Source organism: Scyliorhinus torazame, chromosome 11, assembly GCF_047496885.1.
Source record: "Scyliorhinus torazame isolate Kashiwa2021f chromosome 11, sScyTor2.1, whole genome shotgun sequence".
Lineage (NCBI taxonomy): Eukaryota > Metazoa > Chordata > Chondrichthyes > Carcharhiniformes > Scyliorhinidae > Scyliorhinus > Scyliorhinus torazame.
In genome coordinates, this window is record NC_092717.1 from 204,377,154 (window position 1) to 204,393,239 (window position 16,086).

The window sequence follows — 16,086 nt, forward strand, 5'->3', positions numbered from 1 at the left end:
GGATTACTAGTTTAGGGATACTGGCACTATGCAACCATCTCCTCTGAATTGAATGATGGTTGGAACAGGTTCAAGGGGCTGAATTGCCTTCTCCTGTTACATTTTTAAAAAAAGCCATTTTCAACAAATGCGGAAATGTGGAATATCTTTCTGGGATTAACACCCTTACAACCACACTTTGCACTTCCAAGTGACATTTCCTTGGAGTTTCTCATACGTTGCCAATGTTACATCTGACCAAAATCACTGAAAAAAGCTTGATTTTCACCCCCTTTCCAGCAAAGTCATTCTGGCAGTGTTGAAGTACCTCTGGGGACCTTCACAGTCATTGTTGTATGAGTGGCTTGTCATTGTCAGCACCTCTGTACTGCCGTCTGAGCTTCTTGCCTCTGCTGTACCACTCCCTGTCCCACTTGCATACTGGACAGAGGGATTGCATTTGGGAAGATCAAACTCACTGCTTCATCCCTTTGTATGTTTGCGAGTGAGAGTGGAGGTCTGAAAGGTTTCAGGTGCACTGTGAATGCCTGAAACTTTGCTAAATCTCAGTAGCAAAAGATCGCATGGAAAATGAATATCGATCCCTTCAGAAAAAATAGCCCCTTTCCCCTTCAGATTCTGACTGATCCAAAGAACATTGACAGTATTTTCTGCTCTTACTTTGGATTTTTTAAAATTTAAATTTAATTCACCGGAACAATTCATAGCAATATTTTATTCATGAATCAGTGAATTCGACCTCTCTTGGACAAATACATTTTAAGCTTAACATTTCATCTGATGCCCATGAAAGGGAGGTGATTGAGCTGTAAGAATACAGTTATTTGCTGAATTGGTGATATTCAGCACATAAATTCTTTATATGCTTAGTCTGCTCTACATTTCCAGTGTAAACTTAATCCATCGCTCATTCAGTTTAGACAGCAGTGATCTCTCGGTAAATAATCGCATCGAAGTTGTATGTGGAATGTTATTTTAATTTTGGTTCTGAAATTAATTTTTTTTGAGGAGCCTGTTATTTTGACAGACGGAAATTTGTCTTACTCATCAGAATTTTTTTTTTCCTATTTGAGCAAGGAAGAGGAAGAGCTACTGATCCCATAAGGATAGAATTCCAGTAACACTACTTTCATTTTAAAAATTAAAAGATTTATTAGCGAGAAGAAAAACTTAAGCACACAAGATTAAAGTTACAAAGTTAAAACAGTCTAACAAAACATTCCCCAAATCTCATTTGGTCAGAGCACACAAGAAAACTACTTGGCAACAACTCCCTTACAGATTTGTAACTCTAAAAATCCAATGGTATTCCCCAAGAAACAACTGCTGTTACCTTATTAAGGTATACCACACAACTACTCAAACACCTCCACTCTGCTGTGGAAATCCAAGAAGGTTCAGGAACAACCAGCTTTCTGAAACAAAGGGTTTTCTGGGCTGTCTGGATGGCTGGTTCAGATATAGCACCTTCACACAGATTTTACAGAGAGCTCATCTCAGTGCATATCTCCCCACACAGCCACATAACTCAACTCAACATCTTTCCTTACATATCTTTTTCCTCTTTCATCTCCAATTCCATTGTTCTCAAGCACTTCTTTGCATTCAACCATTTCAGAATATGAAAATCGGTCATGTTTTCCTTTTGGCTTCACTGTTGGGTCCAATGAAATTGAATAACTTTCCCACGTTTATGAATGAAACCTTTGTAAATTCTAAAAGTCCCATAAACTACTCTTTGAAATGTAATAGCTGAAACACCAAGTCCCTATCTATCTCCTAATACAAAATTATAAAATGTAACTATTTAGGTGTAAATCAAATTTTACTGTAGTCTGTCAATTGCATGTGTCCCACAGCTTGACTCTTTCATTTCTCAATTCCCACAGACAAGCTGTCTCTGATAACTTTCCCCAGCTTCACAAATCATGGACACAGAGGGCTGAATTCTCCAATTTTGACACCAAGTCCCGTTACGATGGCTCGTGGAAAAACACACCAAATCTCCTGGCCCCGACCTCATTAATTATGTAATATAATAATAATAATTGCTTATTGCCACAAGTAGGCTTCAATGAAGTTACTGTGAAAAGCCCCTCGTCACATTCCGGCGCCTGTTCGGGGAGGCCGGTACGGGAATTGAAGCCGTGCTGCTGCCTTGTTCTGCATTACAAGCCAGCTATTTAGCTCACTGTGCTAAACTAGCCCCTAGTACCTGGCTGTTTTGCGCCATATTCAGTGGCAGAGCAGGTGTTCCAGGGTCCAGGGGTCTGTGGTGTTTCAGGGTCCAGGTTTGTGGACAACCTTCATCCTGAACTCCATAGGCAGGCCCAGGCATTGTTCATATGAGTCAATGTGTATGCTAAATTGTTCCGAAAGTATCTCATACCCGCATGTTTTCTTGCTGGCACTGCAGAGAATCAGCCGTGCAAATGAGGTTCACGTTGGCCTCTGGTAGACTTTCCTACCTGCCATGCCGGGCACCAGCAGAAGATCCTGCTGTAAATTCGCACAGGAGTCAAACCGATTTCTGTGCCTCCCATCATCCCCGCTATCAAATCTGCCGCTGGGATTGGGAAGATTACGCTCACAGCCTTCCTCATAGAATACCATCATATCCACCCCCCCCCCCCCCCCCCCCGCCAAAAAAAATGTTTTAAATTCATCTTCACAGCACAAAGTCTCAAAAAACCATTCCTGTACAAGACTGAGCGAGTGCTTCACTGTCAGAGGGGGCACCTTTTGAATTAGGCATAAAACAACAGTCCCCTGACACTGGTGACGCTGAAAACCTGAAACAGAAACAGAAAATTCTGCAAAATACGTAGGTATTATCTGTGAAGAAAGAACCAGAGTTTCAGGTCAATGATCTTTCATCAGAATTACAAAGAGCTGGAGATGTGACAGGTTTAATGGAAGCTGAATGTTAAAGATTGCATGGCACATTGGAAGAGTGAACAGATGGGTTTTCCTAGATGACCGAGCAAATGTTTATCCTCAACCCACGCTCAAAAATCAAGGCCGGATTCTCTGGCCGGGATTCTCCGAGTCTCTGTGCCAAAATCGCTCTCGGCGCGGGGGGCGGAGAATGGGGCGTCAGACCCGCAATCGGATCCGACGCCGGGACGTAAACCTCCGGCGACGGGAGAATCGCCGGCATTCGCGTGCACGCGGTCGACGCAGCGGCAGTCGGGGGGCCATTGAAAGAGGCCCCCACGGCGATTCTCCGCGGTCAACCGGCCGAGTTCCCGCCGGCGTGGTTCACATACGGTTCCACCCGGCGGGAACTCAGCGACACGGCTGCGGTGGCCGTCCTGCTGGGGGGCGGGGGAATCCATCACCGGGGGTAACTCCACAACGGCCATACCCGCGATCGGGGGCCACCGATTAGCAGGCGTGCGCAATCTGGAGTGGCCTACCTTCTTCAGCGGCAGCCGCCGTGTGGTTCCGCCATGTCGTGCGGGACCGGTTCGGAAACGGCCGCTGCGCGCATGTGTGGACCCGCGGCCGGCAGTGCAGGGCCGCGTATCAGCAGCTGGAGCTGCGTGGAGCGCTCTGGCGACGTGCTGGCCCCCTGTGGGCCACAGAAACACTGGGCCAAGAGGCCCGTTGACGCCAGCGTGAAACACTCCGGTGTTTACTTTGCCGTCAACACTTAGCCGCCGTTTTGAAGAATCCCGGCCTCCATTCCTAAGACTAAGTGTTGACGCCAGGGCAGGATTTGCAGAGTTCTACAAGAGCAAAACTGGCACCGCACCTGGACAAATTCACCAAATGTTAAGGGGCTAGTATCGACCACATACAACATGATCGATTCCAATGGGAAATGGTACCGGATTCATCAGATTTGTGATTGACACTCAGGAGGCCGACAAACTTCAGATGAAAATGCACACTTCCCCACATACACCATCCCAGCCAACAAGATGGCAGCAATGAGAGCGGCACCCAGTTTCACAGATGTCGAACTGGAGACTCTGCTAGATGCCGTGGAGGAGAGGCAGGTGACCCTGTACCCAAAGGTGGGAAGGAGTTTGCCAGCTGCTGCCGTTCGCCATGCCTGGGCGCAGGTGGCAGAGGTTGTGAGCATGTGGGCACCACCACTAGGACCATCCAGCAGTGGCAAACAAAACTGCGCAACTTCCTCAGGGCAGCCAGGTGGCAGCACTGTGCCCTTAGCATCAACACCCGCCCCACACAGCCATAACCCCACCCCTCCCCACCCGGAGGGCCGTTGAATCCCCAACCTGCACCACATGCCGGCACCCATTCCGGCTGCCGTGGCCGGCTGCCCTGGTCACTGAAGCCACCAGCTACTCACCCCATGTGCTGCATGCGTCGGACTGTCTAACACTGTGTGTTTTCTGTTTCCACCTTCCCCCCCATCTACCCAGAGAGCACCGCTCATAATTGCCGTGAGAGGGAGAAGACTGGAGAGGACCGCCGGACCTGCGGCCCTCACCGCAGCGGAGCAGAGGGCACTGGACGTGGTCAGTGGGCTCGGAGAAAGGGCCGTCATCGGCGCAGACGTAGTCTCAAGTGAGGAAGTGAGAACCCGTTGAGTTGCAGTTTCCCATGACACGTGTGGCACCCCCCCACCACCACCATCATCACCACCCCCTCCACGCACCACATCAGTGCCCTGTCAGAGGGCGTGAAGGATGGGCTGGGCTTGCTGCAGAGGGGGCGCTGGGGGTGAGGGAGTGCTGAACTGCAGGTCGCGGGTGGGGGGTGGGGTTTGGGCCACGGACCCCATACAGCCAATGTTAATCGCTCCTGTGCCCCACACCAAACCCCTCTCGCCCCCACCCATCACCCGAGGGGTTCGGTAAGTCTGTGTGAAGGAATGGCGAGCTTACATGCAGGGATCAGCCAGGTGGACATTCGAAAGTGCTACCATGGGCAGGGGTCAGACATTGTCAAACGGTACTGAGCACAAGAGCTCTCGCAAAGTGGGTCTCCACCGCCATCCATCCGTGGACCAGACTCGCTGTTCCTACCAAGCCAGAACCCGCACCCATGCAAGTGGTATGTTCTCGGCCCCATCCGGCACCCCCTTTAGGGACTAATGTTGGCGTTGCCCTTGGGTGAGCTGCATGCTGCCCTGCCAGCGGGTGACGGTCGGTTAGGGGAGGTTTCGTACGGCGGAAGGTGGGGTGTGGATGTGGTGGGATGGGAGCACTCATAGGGCCGGTGGCACTCCATAGAACCATGGGCCACGGTGTCCTCTGCAGGTCCTACCTCTTCTCTCTCCTTCATCAGCCACGGCGCCTATTTCCCAATTTTTACAAGCACAAGTGAACCTCGCCATAGGGAATTCGCCCCGGCGGAGGTGGAGGATCGCGGAGGCCCTGGGGAATACCTGGTCAGGCTCGCTAATGATGTGTGAATGGTGTTTACTTTCCGTGCGGAGTGGAATGCATTGACACTGCTGTCGAGCTGACGAAAAATTGCGATTTGGTGTGAAACCGGCGCTCGCCTCGATTTTGGCGTCAGAACTGATTCTCCGTCCACGAGGCTTTCCTGCTTTCAGAGTCAGGTCTGATGGAAAGATCTTTGCACAATTTAGCTCTCCCATTCCCTATATTAAAACAGTGACTGCACTTCCACAGAAATTAATTGTTGCACACTTTAGGATATCCTGAGGTTAAAAAGAAAGGATATAAATGCAAGCTTTCTTTTCTTCATAAAATAAAAGTCAGTCAGTGAAAGACAGCTTAACAAGTTAAATGTTTTTCCATTGAACCCATGGTGAGACTTTAACTGTTTTGCTCTTTTAGATGATAACAAAACCACTGTCTGTTTCTAACAGGTATACTGTTTTATTTTAAATGACCTGATTTTACTGGGAGATTGCCAGAGTATCTGGAAGGTTTCTAGAATGATCTGCTTCAAAACCTCATGGCTGTTGTGAGCTTGTGGGGAGCAACTGCTGGGTCTCCAAATTATGACAATGTGATTCTCACGTTTATTTGATAAAGTGCCACTTCTTTTTTAGTGCAGACATGTTTGGTGATCCACAAACATCATTAATCCTGTGACTGGACATTTATTTGCTTGTAAAGCTGCTAAAATTATTTTCAGATCACGTTACCAGAATTATAAACACGATGGGTATAATTTGAAAGGGGATGCAAGAGCAGGGAGACTTGAAAATTCACACATGCAAATCTTCGAAGGTTTTCTATTTATTTATTCATTTATGTGATGTGGGCATCACTGGCTAGACCAGCATTTACTGCTCATTCCTAATTGCCTTTGAGAAGGTGGTGGTGAGTTGCCTTCTTGAACCGCTGAGGTCTATGTAGTGCAGGTACAAGCACAGCGCAGTTAAGGAGGGAGTGTCAGGATTCTGTCCCAGCATCAGGGGAGGAACGGTGACATAGAATCATAGAATCATAGAATCCCGATAGTGCAGAAGGAGGCCATTTGGCCCATCGAGTCTGCACTGACTATTTGAAAGACGACCCAACACAGATCTAATCCCTGACCTATCCCTGTAACCCAACCTAACTTTTGGACACTGAGGAGCAATTCAGCATGGCCAATCCACCTAACCTGCACACCTTTGGGCTGTGGGAGGAAACTGGAGCACCCGGAGTAAACCCACGCAGACAATGGGAGGGTGTGCAAACTCCATACAGACAGTCACCCAAGGTCGGGATCGATCACGGATCCCTGGCATTGTGAGGCAGCAGTGCTAATTACTGTGCCACCGTCACGCCCCCAAGTCAGGAAGGTGAGTGACTTGGAGGAGAACTTGCACATGGTGGTGTTCCCATGTGCCTGATGCCCTTGCCCTTCTAGATGGTAGTGCTCATAGGTTTGTAACATGCTGCGTAAGGAGCCTTAGTAAGTTCCTGCAGTACATGTTGTAAATGGTAAACATGTATAAAACAAATTCAGATGACAGGCTAATAAATAAACAGCAAGGATCAATAAGCAGAATTTCCTATTTTTTTGCAGTGTGTGACAGCGGGCGGGGAAAGCAGCATTGATGCTGCCGGCCCTAACAGTGATTTTCTCTGCCGTACAGTTCAGCTTATAGCCAAAAGAAAATGAAGGGATGGGTCACACAATGTCACACGGCGTCACAAGTTTGCTTTTAAATGGTATAAACAATTTAAATCAAACCCTCCAATCCCCATCCCCCCTGGACCGCACACTCTGAAAATCCCAGCCTCCATCACCAGCCTCTCCAACAATCTACCTCCCCTCAGGGACCAGTGGCTCCATGGAACCCCACAGAACACCCATGTAACAGCCCCCTCCCCCCACAGAACACCTCCCACAAAACACCCAGACGTGTTTATCTGGATACTGCCTCCTTGCAGTGCTAGGGCGCAGTGCCCAGGCAGTGCCAAGGGGCAATTCTGGGGACAGTGCCCAGGCAGCGCCAAGGGGCAATTCTGGGGACAGTGCCCAGGCAGCGCCAAGGGGCAATTCTGGGGACAGTGCCCAGGCAGCGCCAAGGGGCAATTCTGGGGACAGTGCCCAGGCAGCGCCAAGGGGCAATTCTGGGGACAGTGCCCAGGCAGAGCCAAGGGGCAATTCTAGGGACAGTGCCCAGGCAGCGCCAAGGGGCAATTCTCTGGACAGTGCCCAGGCAGCGCCAAGGGGCAATTCCATGGACAGTGCCCAGGCAGCGCCAAGGGGCAATTCTGGGGACAGTGCCCAGGCAGCGCCAAGGGGCAATTCTGGGGACAGTGCCCAGGCAGCGCCAAGGGGCAATTCTGGGGACAGAGTCTGTGCATGAACCCTCCATCCCGAGCGATGCACTCTCCTGGCAGGTTGTGCTCACCAGGATCACGCTGAGGTCGACTTAGGGGGGGGGGGGGGGCGGGAGGTGGTATTATCAGGCACAGAGACCAGGGGCGGGATTCTGACCCCCCGTCGGGTCGGAGAGTCGCCAAATTCTCCGGCGCCGGGGTTTTGGCGGGGGCGGGAATCGCACCGAGCCAGTCGGGGGCCGTTGGCAGCGGCCTCCCCAGCAATTCTCCGGCCCGCGATGGGCTGAGTGGCTGCCCGTTTTCGGCCGGTAAGGGCCTGTTGTGATTTACACCGGCGGGACCTGCTCCACAGGTGGCCTGCAGAGCCCTCGAGGGGGGGCATGGGAGGATGTGGCCGGGGGGAGAGGGGGGTGCCTCCATGGTGGCCTGGCCCACGATCGGGGCCCACCGATCCGTAGGCGGGCCTGTGCCGTGGGGCACTCTTTCCCTCTGCAACGGCCGCTGTGAACCTCCGCCATGTCTGGTGCAGAGAAGAACCCCCCTGCGCATGTGCCAACTCGCGCTGGCCGGCGGAAGCCCTTCGGCACCGGCTGGCGTGGCGCCAAGCCCTTCCGCGCCATCTGGCGCGGCACCAAACGCGCCGGCCTAGCCCCTGAAAGTGCGGAGGATTCTGCACCTTTCAGGTGGCCCGATGCCGGAGCGGTTCATGCCACTCCTCAGTGCCGGAGTGGCTCGCCCCACCGGTTCGTGGAGAGTCCCGCCCCTGTTTACATTTAAATTAATTCTAATGTGGATCCTAACATTGAACGTCAGGATTCCCGTTATGCCATTAGTACAGGTCGGGGTCAATTGCTGCAGGAAACCCCACTGGCATATTTCGCCTGTTTTTGCCTCCCGTGGGATTTTCCACTCCCACAGCTGATGCCGTCCACCAAAAATGTTATTGGAAAATCCACATCTCCTCCCCCACTTGTCTTTGTAGATGGATAAACCGATTACGATAACCAGAAAGTTTTGTGAAACCTGTGGTGTTGGGTGTTCTGATGTACAGATGAGCCAACACAGTTGCATTTGGTACAACGCTGTTTTATTCTAACATGCTATTTACAGTTCTGTCTTGATACTCTGCACGTGGTGACTCCCTGAGTGTGTTGTTAATCAGGTCCTGTCCTTGTCCTGGTCTCTAGATGGACTGGCCACCAGGTGTCGTGTTTCTTCTCTTATACTGTCTCTGTCCTTGTCTGTGATTGGTTGTCGTGTTGTGTGTGCTGATTTGTCTGTTGGTCTGTCTATCATGATGTGTGTGTTTGAATATCATGACAAAACCTTTGTAAATCATTGGTTAGAACACAGGCATCGTATCCAATTCTGAGCATCGCAAATCCAGAAGGGTCTCAATATTTTGGGGAGGGTGCAAAGGAGATTTCCAAGAAAAATTTTAAAAAGTCGCCACAGTCCCGGGGGACCACAGGCTACTCTCCCATTTGAGAGCTGACTGGTGGTGATTTAATCTGAGGATCACCGCACCTCAGGCAAGGGGCAAGGTTGAGAAGACGGGTTTTCATGAATAATTTCAGCCAGTATGGGAATTGAACCCGTGCTGTTGGCGTCGCTCGACATCATGAACCAGCTGTCCAGCCGATTTAGCTAACCTACAAGAAGGACTTCATGTATGTGGGGAGTTTGGAGATATTTTGTGCTGTTCACTTCAGTGCAGAGAAGGTTGAGGGGGATTCATTTGAAATGTTCAAAATTCACAAGGGAGTACCGAAACAGTAATCACTCCCACTAACAAGATGGTCCCTACCTCGAGGAATTAATGTTCAAGGGAATTGGCTGAAGAACTAGAAGGAAGATTAGGCAACAAAAAAGCTAACAGTCCTATGTTTTTAACAGCTACCAAACATCTCAAAGTATTTTATATCTGATCAATAGCCGCTGTTGTAATGTAGGTAACATAACAACCACCTTAGCCCAGCAACCTGCCACAACCACCTTAGCCCAGCAACCTGCCACAAACAGAAATGTGATGACGACCAGATAATCTGTTTTTTTGTGTGACATTGATTGCGGGATAAAATATGATTCAAAATAAGAATCCAAAGTGTTAACTCCAGAAGAAAAAAACCTACCCCGAAATCCCATATAATGAAGACGGAATTTAATTCATCCAGTCGCTGTGGCTCCGATTACATCCCATTAAACCCAACCAATCATTCTTTGAGCTTTTAATCTAGTTAACATAAGATAAGAGGGAGATTTGTTGTGCAGCAGGACAGGGGTTTAGAACATGGGTTTTTACATCTTTGGGGCTTGGGTTGGAATGGTTCTCTTCTCAAGCAGCTGTAAGTTTAAAATGAGTTCTGCAGTCCCAGGTGATCGTTCTTACTGAGTTTGGTCTCACAGCACAAGACTGTACACAATCCAGCATTGATTGGCAGAGTACGTAAAGGTAGAATCATAGAATTTACAGTGCAGATGGAGGCCATTCAACCCATCGAGTCTGCACCGGCTCTTGGAAAGAGCACCCTACTTAAGCCCACGTCTCCACCCTATCCCCTTAACCCAGTAACCCCACCTCACCTTTTTGGACACGGAGGGCAATTTATCATGACCAATCCACTTTACCAGCACATCTTTGAACTGTGGGAGCAACCCGGAGCACCCGGAGGAAACCCACGCAGACACGGGGAGAACGTGCAGACTCCGCACAGACAGTGACCCAAGCCGGAAATCGACCCTGGGACCATGGAGCTGTGAAGCAACTGTGCTAACCAATATGCTACTATGCTGCCCAACGTGTCCATTGAAAGTGCCACAATGGTCTGTCGGGTGTACTCTTCTGATGTTGGACTCAAGACACCCGATCAGGATGGGAGGGAGGTCAGGATCAAACTATTGCTGTTGTTGACTTGGAAATCCTTGATGTTGAAGCATAATCTATTATACTGCCAGGAATGTTGTGTGCTGCCCTGACGAGGACAGAAAAAAAATCAATAATTAAGCACAAAAGGAGGGGTGAAATTGTGAAATGGTTCTTCTATGGTAACTGTGACTAATCTTTGATTTGTTCGACTCATGTCAGCTCCATTGGAAAATGGCAGAGTCAAATTTTCTTAACCCTGTGTCTTATTATTTATTTTTAACAAATCACTGCAAGACGATTCTCTTAGCACCCTCTGCAGGTCATAAACCTCATCGCAGATGTGCTCCCAGTGCATTTTACCAAGGAATTATCCTTTTTTTTGTTTGACAATAAAGGCAGTAATTGGGGTGACAGAAAGCTACAAACATAAACAAATAATGCTGCAAATCTGTAGCAGTTCACTCAGTTTTTCAAAAGACAAAATGTAAACTGTCAGACAAAGGACATGCATCTGTAAAATGCCATTTAAATCATCAGCAGGTCCTGAAATGCTGCGTATCTGAATACAGTAACTGAAGCTTTGTAAAGAGATTGCGCAGCCATTGTGAACAGATCAAGATCCCACAAACAAATGTGCCATAATATACACCAGTATATTATGGTGCAGACACACACACACACACTGATGGACATGCAGTGGGACCAATCAGCAGACACAACACCACAGCCAATCACCAGTGAGAGCACACGCACTATAAAGACAGGGGACAGGAGAGTTCCCGCTCATTCTAGTAGCAGCCAGCTCAGAGTACAGAGCTCACAGCCTGCAACACAGACATTCACCATGTGCTGAGTGCATCACCTGGTTAGGACTAGGCAAGGGTCAAAAGTTAAAGCTGGTATTGCATTTACTCACAGTTCAAGTATGTTAATATAGTTAACCTTATAACAAATATAGAGTTGCACCACTTCAAGTGTTGGTAACCTGTTTGTGATCCAGAACACCCAACACATCAAAGAGATGATGAGATCTTGCACAAAGAAGCTGCTTTCATGAGCATGCCGAGAGAACAGAGAGGATAGATTGACAAGGAAGCAGTTCAAATCTAGCATTGCCAGAAAGAAAAAAATAGATTTCCATTTTCGACTTTCTGAACATATCGCAATCATTAGATAGAAAATAAATGAACGACTTGCCTTCATACAATGCTTTTCACGACTTTGCAATGTCATCGAATGCTTCAGGGCCAACAAAGTACATTTGAGGTCTTGTCACTATTGCATTGCAGGGAAATGTAGCGGCCAATTTGTAATCAGCAACCTCCCACAGAAACCAGCGAGATAAATTACTGGATAATCTGCTTTTTAGTGATATTGGTTCAGTGAGGAATGTTGGCCGGGACACTGGAAGAACTCTTCTCTTCTTCCAGTGATGCTATGGGATTTATTATATCCACTGAAGAGAACAGGTTTAATTTCTCATCGGTACAGTGTTGTCATGTGAAATTTGGATGGTAATGCCCATTGTTTGGGTGTTACAAACGTACAAAATGGAATCCACAGCAGACATGCACAACCTTCAGGCATGAATCTCATCATGTATCTTATCAATAAGAGCAGGCACATTGAGTGGCCACTGAAAGCAGGTGAGAGGATTTGAGTATACGAATAGGGATGTTTCACTGCAATTGTACAGGGCATTGGTGAGGCCACATCAGGGGTATTGAGCAGTTTTGGTGCCCTTGGGCTAGATTCTCTGCAGCGCTGCACCGAACGCGATGTTCCCGGCGGGAGAATCGATGTTCCCGACCGAATCAGGCCCAGCGCCACTTCGGCGATTCTCCGGCCCCCGGGTGGCTGGGAGGCCAGTGCCAGAGGCCCTCCCAACCATACTCCGATCCCAACCGGCTGAGTTCCCGACGGCGTGGAACTAATATGGTATGGCCGGTCGGGACTCTCACGCGGTGGCTTCGGACTCAGTCCACGGCCGCCCAGGTGGGGGAGGCGGCGGGATCGAGCACCGGGGGGGGGGCCTTATGGAAGGCCGGGGCAGCGATCGGGCTGGTCCAATGCAGCGGCGCACGGCCGATCAAGGGGGCCTTGTTTCTTGATCTTGGTCCGCAGTCTGAGTCCGCCGTGGTGCTTGGCGCGGCCGCTGGAGGCCGCTGCTGTGGCCATGCACGGACTCGGAACCAGAAGTGAGGGGGCCCATATCCGCAGCTAACGCTGCCTGAAGCTCCCCGAGTCCCTGCTAGCCCCCCGCAGGCAGGTGAATAGCCGTTTATTTTTTGCAGGAAACGGGGGAGTGAAACGCCCGCGTTTTTACGCCGGCGTGGGGACATAGCCCCATTTTTGGAGAATTCAGCCCCTTATCTGAGGAAGGATGTTCTTGCTATGGAGGGAGTGCAGCAAAGGTTTACCAGGCTCATTCCTGGTGGGACTGCCATACAAGGAGAGATTAAGTCGGTTAGGATTATATTCATTGGAGTTTAGAAGAGTGAGAGGGGTTCTCATGTAACCTATTAATTCTAACAGGATTAGACTGGGTAGATTCAGAAAGAATGTTCCCGATAATGGGGGAGTCCAGAACTCGGGGTCATAGTTTGAGGATAAGGAGCAAACCTTTTAGGACTGAGGTGAGGGGAAATGTCTTCAGCCAGAGAGTAGTGAATCTGTGGAATTCACTACCACAGAAAGTAGTTGGAGCAAAAATATTGTGTAGTTTCAAGAGAGATTAGATATAGCTCTAGCGAAAGGGATCAAGGGAAATGGGGTTAAGGTGGGATCAGGGTATTGAACTGGATGATCAGCCACGATCATAATGAATGGTGTAGCGGGATCGAAGGGCTGAATGGCCTTCTACTGCTTCTATGATCTATGTATGTTTCTATGTATGTCAGATAGACAGGTTTTGATGACAATCAACTAGTGGTGCCATTTTGAAGCTCAGATAATGCCCTTTCTTAGCCTCACACAGCTGAACATAATGTAATGATCTTGGAACAGGTCCCCAAGTTCTTGACAAGATCCAGCTCAACCTTTTGTTTGAAGTAGATAAAGTTTGATATTCGAGACACTTGCTAAGAGAATAAAGCGTCAAGACTCCATGAGTTTTGAACACACAAGAATAAAGTTTACTGTACAAGGTTAGAAAGATAAAGCAGCTTATAATATCTATCTTATACTCTCTCTTACATTCAGGGTTAGCGTGAGGTAAATTAACCGGCAAGCCATACACGAACGCATCGTGGCTGGGCAGAGGGCATTGGACATGGTTGGCAACCCAGAGGAAAGAGACGTTGCCGGGATGAAGGTCAGCCTAGGGCGAGGAAGTGAAACCCCGCTTAGTTGCTGTTCCCCGTGACATGTGTTTCAACTGTTATGGGTCAGAGTTTAGAGAATCCCAAAGTGTATCATGGAGTTCACCTGACCCACAACTTTTAATAGATTGTGGTATGGGGAGCACACGGCTCACTCTGCAGGTGTGGTACAGCAGAAATGGACCAGTACTTTTAAAAACAAAACAATGTTTATTCTATGAACTCAAGTTAACCTTTTTAAAACAAACAGAGAATGTCTTAGCAACCATTAATTCAAAGATAACCCCCAAAGAATACAACACTAAGTAATCCTTTAAGCTGTTATTTTAACATCCAGAAGACTTAACAAACCTTTAAACAGAAGCACATCAGTGTTTACATTCAATACTGAAAACATTTATAATTCTGAATTCACCAAATGCTTAAGAAATAGTCCTTCATGGCAGAGAGCTCAACAATACAGCTGCTTTGTCTGACTTCAGCTGCAACACACTGAAAAACGAAACCAAAAAGACGGAGACACACCCAAGCTTTTCTCAAAGTGAAACTAAAAAGCAGAGCCAGAGCTCAGCTCCACCCACACTCTGACATCACTGCAGTAACATGAGCAGCCAAACATTTCTTAAAGCGACATTCTCATGACACAACCTCCACCAATACCACCCCCACACCATCTCACCCCCCACACCACCCTCATCCTCACCCCAACCCTCACCCCAACCCCCCCTCACCTTCACCCCACACCACCCTCACCCCCACCACCCTCACCCTCACCCTCAGGCCCACATCATCATCATCCCCACCCCACTCTCACCCCCACCTGCACCCCTACACCGCCCTCACCCCCACACCGCACTCACCTTCACCCCACCCCACCCTCACCCCACCACCCACACCCCCACGCTCACCCCTACACCACACTCACCCCCACACCACCCTCACCTTCACCCCACACCACCCTCATCCCACCACCCTCACCCCCACCCTCACACCCACATCACCATTGCCCCCACCTCACTCTCACCCCCACCCTCACCCTTACACCACCCTCACCCCCACACCATTCCCACCACCCACACCACCCTCAACTCCAACCTCACCCCTACCACCCCCACTCTCCCCGGCCCTTTCTAATCAAGCGTCTTGTCTTGTGTCTTGCAGGACCTGCTAGTGACAGGGCAAGTCCACCTGGAGTCCCCCCCCGCCCCCAGTCAGTGCCACAGGCGGAGCCCCCCCCCATGTGCTGAGCAACGACGAGGGCAGCAATACAGATGGGATTGCTCGGAGCAAGACCCAAGACACCCCAAAGCTCGAGTCTGGGGATGACACTTATTTCCCATCACAGCTGTCTCCAACACCTCCCACCATCCCAGACACATTCACCTCTGTTGGATACATCAGTGAAGAGGCTCCTGGGACACCCTTTGATGCTCACCACACAGCTTCTCTGGACATCAGGTGCAGGTAGGAACACCTAAAGGGGCGGACGGTCGGAGGGCGAGCTGACCCCAGGAGCTAGCTGTGGTCCAGATAGGTTTCGGGCTTCTGGAACGGACAGTCCCATCGATTGTGGAGATGCAGTCACAGAACCAGGGACCACATGAGGGGTTGTCGGCAAGCATCCAGCACCTGCAGGTGCAGGTGGAGGAGTCCAACCGCGTGCAGGTGCAGGAGTTGGTGCCGGCCATGCGTGTCAGCCATGTCAACAGTGCACGCGTGGCGTCCATGGTGGAGGAATTGGGGATGATGGTTTTGACTCTGGATCAATATGTCCAAGGCCTGGGGCATTATGTGCATACGCTGGCCGAGGCCCAGGATAGTGCTGCCATTTCACAGGCAGCCATGTGCCAGAAACATCTGGAAATCGCAGTGGTGCTCCTGAGCGTGGCCCAGTCACAGCAGGCCATGGCTGAGAACGTTGATGGCATTGCCCAGGGGCTGGACAACATGGTGCAGACACAGAGGGAGGTGGCCCAGTCCCAGAGGGAGATGGCGCAGCCACTGGTTGATGTGTCCCAGACTCATCTTCAGGAGGCCGAAGCGACACTCGGTCACAGCCCTGGTTGCTGCATGGGCATTGTTGTAACGGGTCTCGGCATCAGTCTGTGGGCTCTGGATAGGCGTCTTCAGCCATGATCACAATGGATAACCTCTGTCACCTGGGAGCAAC

General features: G+C 49.8%; 1 long non-coding RNA gene across 1 annotated transcript in view; it reads right to left on the reverse strand.

Moving 5' to 3' along the window:
• LOC140386045 (uncharacterized) overlaps nucleotides 1–16,086 on the reverse strand; it is a 266,317-nt gene that overhangs the window by 882 nt on the left and 249,349 nt on the right. The gene's annotated exons all lie outside the window — the stretch shown is intronic.